We start from the raw sequence: 7640 nt of genomic DNA on the forward strand, positions 1-7640 counted from the left end.
GGGTAGTGACAAATACCTTTGCTGGTTGGTATTCTCTAGAAAGAGAAATATTGGAAGACTGAGGATGAGGGTATCCTGGGAGCTGCAGAGGCATGTGGAGTGACCCTCCCCAAGGACAAGTCACTAACCAAAACAGATAGGCAGTAATAACAGCCGGGCTCTAGATTGCCCACTCTGGTGCTGGCATGTGGGCCCATGAACAATAGCTGTCATCAGTAGCTGATGACACTCACTAAGACCATCTAGCTAATGTGCTACTCAGTGTCCAACCTGTCAGCAAGTGACCCTCAGTGAATCTCTAACCTGATACTATTTCTCACTTGGTGACACATTAATTACACTGGAAGGGACTACAGTTCACCTTGAAGGGGAATGATACATATTCCATGTGCAAGTTTGCCCATCTATCTACCGTATTTTGACTGTATCACTACCTAGAGGGCTCGGAGTCTGTGGGATCTTGCATGGTATCTCTTAGGTCCAAAAGACATACTTTGGTAGGACATAATGTGAAAGTGGGGGTGGTGGGGGCAAGACCACAGGATCCATTGGTCCTAGTATATAACACACCACCCAGAGGAGACGGAGTCTTATAGCATGATTACTTCCAATTTGCAGATGACACTCAGAAAGAACGAGGTACATTCTCTAGGATTTGTATATATCCTAAATCAACAACCAGGATATGGTGGTTTCCTAAAGGTTGAATAAAAGATACAGAAACCAACTTGTAGAAATAACATGATTTTCTGGAATCTATTGGGAATCTGTACTTTCTATCTCAAAAACCTTAAGCCCTGTGGTTCTGGGGCTCTGGGTTTTAGAAGGAGAAGAACATCTCCATCAGGAGAGAAGTAAGAATCCCTTTAAATGTTATCCTGGATGATCAACCTGCTGTTTCTGTTTCCTTGTTCCAAGAGAACAGACTGTAAGGATCAGCACCGTAGCAGAGGCATTGAGATAATTACTTCTAATCCCCAGGAGCAGGTAGGGTAGGGCTGTGGCTGCACAAGGGGGCAGGGAAGAAACACGTGGCCTCAGGTATAATCTGGCTTTCTCTGATTGCTTCTCTTCCCAATTTTCAGAGTAAAAGGATGAAAGCAGCATCTATGGCCTAAGAAGGACATAGTGACCACAGATGCGATTGACTGCTTTTTAACAAAGGTACCAATGGAAGGAATGCTAGTCTTTTCAAAAGCAGTGGAAATTCTTAGGGAGAAAGTGTGAAAATTATAACCCCACATTGATGGGTCACACCTAAGGGAACCGGGGACAAGTGAAAGAGCTCCTAGGGACCAGTGTTGAACGATTGGGGCCACAGAAGAAATCGGGTAGTACTAGATTATAATCCAAAGTATAAACTAAATGTTCATGAGTCCACGCTGATGTGGACAAGTGATGGAATAGATACACAGGTAAACAGGGAAGAGAAGAGATCAGTATCATATGAGAACTCCAATATGTCACGCAGATGCCCCACCTAAAGACAGCAGGCATGGTCCTCAGTCCTGAAGGAGGGCAGCGCCGGTGACTTCCTTTCAAGGAAGGCAGCCTGGAAAGAAGGGGAAAAGAATGACTTTATAGGGGACAGATCTGACAAATACTATTTCAGCCCCCTGATCAGGATCAATGTCAATAGACGTAACATATGTATTGGTAACATATACCCTACTGTGACGTGATTAAAATGGCATTTTACCTCCCAGGTAACTATTGCAGCCAGGAGAAGACAAAGGAGTCAAATGCGGATCAGTCAGATGTTAGAAAAGCCGAAATCTTCTTCTTTTAAAAGACTCTTGAGAAAATGAAAAGCTAAGTTGTCAGGCTGAGATAATGCTCCTGATCCACATAGCTAACAAAGGATCTCTACTGAAAGCACATACGGACTCTCAACTCAAGAAACACTGTAATGAAGTGAGAGAAAAGAATGACCTTTTAAAGGAACAATTCTATGTTGGTTAGATATTCTTGAGGAAATAAAAAAGAACTTTGGCCCCTAATTCGCACTGTACACAAAAACCAATTCCAGGGACTGTAAAACAGAAAAGCTTTTAAAAAAAATATAAAAACAGATATGTATATATATATAGATCTATATATATCTCCATTTTCATATATGCGTATTTTTAATATTTTAATCAAAATTAAAATAAAAAACATGAAAATTTCTTTAAAAATTAGAAATATAAGTCGTGGATTGAGAGAAAATATTCTCAATAGATATACCATCCAGAATATTTTCTAAATAAAGAACTCTTATCAAACTGGTATTTCCCAAGACATAAGAAAGGGTTATAGCAGAGAAATGCATATTAAAACCACAATGAGATCTACTACACATCATTAGCCCTGCTGGTGGGAATGTAGAATGCGACAATTGCATTGGAAAGCAGTGTGACAATTTCTTATGAACTTACCCTTACCGTGTGACTGGTCATCTCCACTAGGTGTTCACCTAAGAGAAAGGAATACCTGCATCCACTCAAAGACTTGTACGTGAGTATTCACAGCAGCTCTGCTCGCAATATCCAAGCACTGGGGCACAACCCAAACGTCCATCAGCAGGTGAGTGAGTAAACACTGGTGTATTTATGCAGCTGACTACTGCTCATTGATAAAAAGGTACTGATACATGCAGCAACAGGAATAAATCCGGAAAACATGATAGCAATATAGAGAGCAAAAGAAGTCAGGAACAAAAGAATACACATATGCGTGTGCGCACGCACACACACAGATATACACACGCACACACACACATGATTCATATATATATGTATATGTATATAAACATGTATATATGTAATTCTACAAAAGATAGTTTAACCTATGGTGACAGAAAATGGGGTAGGAGTTAATTCAGGAAAATTTAACTGGAATGGAAGACCAGGAGCATTTTGGAGGTGATGGGAATAATCTGCATGATCGTGGGTGTATTAGCCAAAATTCATCAAAATGTACACTTTAAAATGGGTATATTTTGTTATTAGGAATCTGTACCTCAATAAGAAATTTTAAAAAATGATTAGAGCAGTTCATGTGCCTACATGACATGTAAGTGTCCATTTCCTGGTTACCCCCATATCATTACTTATTATTGCATTTTTAATTTTTTTGCCACTCTAGTGGGAATGATGTTTAATTTCCAACTTTTGAGATTATCTTGTTGATTGTGTGATAAGTGACTATGAAAGAAGACCAAATTTCAGAGTCATACTCTGAAAGTCACTGCCAATGAATCTGTGGCTAATAAAGAAGATCATTTATGCTCCTTCAAGCTTCCTTTCTAAATCCAGATCCTAACATTTCACCTTTTCAAAACAAATTTCAGCATTGCAGGTTTGTTCCAACTTTGGGGTCAGTGTTTGTCTGTCATTTTTTGTCCCTATCCTTATTTCTACCAAATTCTACATTCACATACCTTAGAGCTGAAACCTGGATGTAGTACCCATTTTTTGGGTGTGGACTGCTGATGTTTCCTCTGTCTTAGGAAAAGAGTTGTCAAATGTTGTTTGAGGCTGGCCCAGCCTCCTCTCAACCTGGCTGCTGCCCCTAAGTCACCTCTATGTGGATTTCCTAAAGTCATGACTGATCTCTGAAATCAAGTCGGCCCACCCCAACATTTTACAGGAAAGAAAACCATCAATTTTCACACAGCTGGGAGTCCCAGAGCTGGGACTAGAATTCCGAACTCCTAATTCCCAGTGTCTGACTCTTTCTACTACATTCCATTGATTCATTAACCAGCAAAATTGCTGCCCAGTGGAAGCATCCAGATGTGGCTACCCAAACTTGCAGTTCTTCACATGACAAAGCTTTGGGACATACCAAAAATGCATGATATCCTGTGCTTATCCAAATACTTTGTCTAAATAAAAAAAAAAATGTACTTGTGATTTTTAAGATTTTACAAACAATAAGACAATGCACTGGAAGAGTCCTCAGTGACAACTTAAGTAGGACAAAAACATTTGTCTGTCTAGTGTGATGATTGCATGTTCACTCAGAACAGCGTTGGACTGACTTTGTCCTGGCATAATTCTTAATAGTGCCTCTTTAACTCCAAAAAATGTCCTTGTTTGAAAGATGAATTATCACTGTAATTACAAGGAATTTCTAGCTAATAAGCTGTCTTGTTCCATCTGCTTATTTTTATTGCTAGGAATAACTGGGGAGTGTTTGGGGGGAATGGCTTATAATCAACTATTAAATTATGTTCAATTAGGAAAAAAATAGCACATTTTTCTTTTTTCCTGTTTTGAGAAAAAGATTAACTCCGTCAATTTACTTGCTGGATTTGCTCAAGGATTATCTCAAAAATACTGCTTTGAAAACATTTCAAGAGTCCAAGTGTCCATTCATTCATCTGCTTTCCATAAGTAAATTGCAGCCTCATTTTGGAAGAAAATATTTGGATGGAATGTGGCACGGAACTTCACCAACCACATTTCACTGGTGTGCACAGCGAAGAGTTTAAATCCTCCCACACCCGAAACCCCAAGTTTGACAGGACACATGTACTGGGCGTGTGTGGTTTTTTGAAATCTTTTGTTATAACTTTTGGCCACCAATGGGCAAAGCATAAGGCCGGGCTTGCAGCACTCTGGGTGTCACACGGTGCCCAAGGTCCCGCTTGGCTGGCAGAGAGCCCTCTTTTATTTTTTAATTTATTTTTATTGTAAACAAATGGGATACATGTTGTTTCTGTTTGGAGTAACAGCATACCATTTGCATATTCATGCATTTACATAGGGTAATGATGTTTGATTCATTCCGTTATTTCCCCCCCACCCCTCCTACCCCTCCCATCCCTCTTTTCCCTCTATACAGTCCCTCCTTCCTCCATTCTTGCACCCCTCCCACCCCGCATTACGTGTCATCATCCGCTTATCAGCGAGATCATTCTTACTTTGGTTTTTTGAGATTGGCTTATCTCACTTAACATGATATTCTCCAATTTCACCCATTTGCCTGCAAATGCCATAATTTTATTATTCTTTATAGCTGAGTAATATTCCATTGTATATATATATATATATATATATATATATATATATTACAGTTTCTTTATCCATTCATCAATTGAAGGGCATCTAGGTTGGTTCCACAGTCTGGCTATTGTGAATTGAGCAGCTATGAACATTGATGTGGCTGTATCTCTGTAGTATGCTGATTTTAAGTCCTTTGGGTATAGGCCGAGGAGTGGGATAGCTGGGTCAAATGGTAGGTCCATTCCAAGTTTTCTAAGGAATTTCCACACTGCTTTCCAGAGTGGCTGCACTAATTTACAGCCCCACCAGCAATGTATGAGTGTACCTTTTTCCCCACATCCTCTCCAACACCTATTGTTGCTTGTATTCTTGATAATCGCCATTCTAATTGGGGTGAGATGGAATCTTAGTGGAGTTTTGATTTGCATTTCTCTTATTACTAAAGATGGTGAACATTTTTTCATATGTTTGTTGATTGCTTGTAGATCTTCTGTGAAGTGTCTGTTCATATCCTTAGCCCATTTGTTGATTGGGTTATTTGTATTCTTGGTGTAGAGTTTTTTGAGTTCTTTATAGATTCTGGAAATCAGTGCTCTATCTGAAGTATGATTGGCAAAGATTTTCTCCCCCTCTGTAGGCTGGAAGAGCCCTTTGTGTGTGGTGTCAGTCACAGAGCTCCTTCAGACAAGAAGCTAGGGAGGCTGGATTTCTCTGACTCCCTCACTTGCCGACCATGGTCCTTTCGCCAGGAGCTTCTACAGATACTGACCAACAAAGGACAGATTCTTAGCCCTGACGAGCAGGGGCAAGCAGTCCCCGAGTCTCCAAAGGCTGCCATCTCCAGACCACAGGTGGCTGATTTGAACCTCAGAAGGCGTCTCCTCACCGTCGGGAGCTGCGAGTCCAAGAAGGAGCTATGGCCGTGTTGCTGTCATCCTGAGGCCTCTCTCCCCGGCTTGCAGATGGCCGTTATGCCTGGTGGCTTCACGTGGTCTTCCCTCTCGGGGGTCTGTGTTCTAATCTCCCCTTCTTACAGGACACCAGTCACACTGGATCAGGGCCCAACCCCATGTTTTAACCATGACCTCTTTAAAGAGCTTTCTCCAAATACAGTCCCATTCTGAGGTTCTGGGGTCAGGACGTCAACATACGCCCTACCAGGCATAAGATTTCTGCAGTAGCCAATACTGGAAAGCATACGGGGTGCTGCCTCGACATTGACCCCACCGGGGGTGGGGTGGGGTGTCAGAGAAGAGAAGAGCGAACGTGTCATTCACCCACGGTACAGACAGCAAGCCAGGAGCACCTTCGATGAACCGTGCGCTCATGAGGACGTGGCGTCTCTCAGTGCTCGATCCTGAGGGAAGAAATGCTCCTTAGATTCACGGTGGGAACGCAGCTCATCCCCAGAGATGAGGCCACCTCTTCCTGGGGACCCCCATCCCTCCCCTCCCAGCTCCCGCTGTGTCCTGCCAGAGGTGCGGGCGGACCTCAGAGCATCCTCACAGGGGCCAGCTCACCTGGCAGGTCTCCTCACACTGCGGCGACACTCTGCATTTACTTGTCCTTTCCCTAGACCAGGTCTTTCCTCTTCTGTTTCCTCCGCACCTGGTCCAGTTCTTGTCACGTAGTAGATGGTCACTAAATGAGCAGGTCGCTGTGTTTCCAGTATCCTTCTCAGCGAAGGCCAGCGGACTGCTCCAGGACGCATGTGCTCACTGACAGAGGTCCGCGCCCAGCCACAGAATCACGCGCGGAGCTGTTGGGAGAATCGGGAACATCGAAATCCCACTAAGCGCCATTACCTCAGCGTGTGTCACACAAGCACTCACGCAGGGACAAAATGCCGATGTGTCAAACGGTTTGTTTCCATGATCCTTACGTGAGGCATAAGAATGAACTCAAAGTGATGGCGCAAACTCTGGCCATATTGCCTCAGTGTGAGACCCATTTCTATCATTTTATTTTTTTGCAGTTTTTTTCTTTTAATTTTTTACAGACAGCATTTTGATTCATTGTACACAAATGGGGTACATCATTTCGTTTCTATAGTTGTGCATAATGTAGATTCATACCATTCATGAACTTGTACATGTACATAGGGTAATGATGTCTGTCTCGTTCCACCATTTTTTATACCCCACTCCCTCTCATCTCCTTCTGCATAATCTAAAGTTTCCCCATTCTTCTCTCCCTCCCCACCCCCCACCCCCATTACATATCATTCTCCACTTATCAGGGAAAACAGTCAGCCTTTGGTTTTGGGGGATTGGCTTATTTCTCTTAGCATTCATTCTCCAATTCCATCCATTTATTGGCAAATGCCATAATTTATTCTTTTTTATGACTGAATAATATTCCATTGTATATATATACCACAGTTTCTTTATCCATTCATCAATTGAAGGGCATCTAGATTGGTTCCACAATCTAGCTATTGTGAACTGAGCTGCTATAAACATTGATGTGGCTGTGTTACTGTAGTTTTCTGATTTTAAGTCATTTGTGTATAAACCGAGGAGTGGGATAACTGGGTCAAAAGGTGGGTCCATTCCAAGTTTTCTGAGGATTCTCCACACTGCTTTCTTTAGTGGCTGCACCAATTTGCAACTCCACCAGCAATGTAAAAGTGCCTTTTTCCCCACATCC

At 42.2% G+C, this 7640-nt stretch overlaps 1 long non-coding RNA gene across 1 annotated transcript in view; it reads left to right on the top strand.

Annotated features, from left to right (window-relative positions):
• The window catches only part of LOC124988848 (uncharacterized), a 30156-nt gene extending 23111 nt beyond the window's left edge, over window positions 1–7045 (top strand). The window contains exons 4-5 of the long non-coding RNA XR_007109508.1: window positions 2448–2565; window positions 5629–7045. This is a non-coding gene — a long non-coding RNA (uncharacterized LOC124988848). The remainder of the gene's footprint in view (window positions 1–2447; window positions 2566–5628) is intronic.
• The last annotated feature ends 595 nt before the right edge of the window (window positions 7046–7640 follow it).

Source organism: Sciurus carolinensis, chromosome 7, assembly GCF_902686445.1.
Source record: "Sciurus carolinensis chromosome 7, mSciCar1.2, whole genome shotgun sequence".
NCBI classification, from domain to species: domain Eukaryota; kingdom Metazoa; phylum Chordata; class Mammalia; order Rodentia; family Sciuridae; genus Sciurus; species Sciurus carolinensis.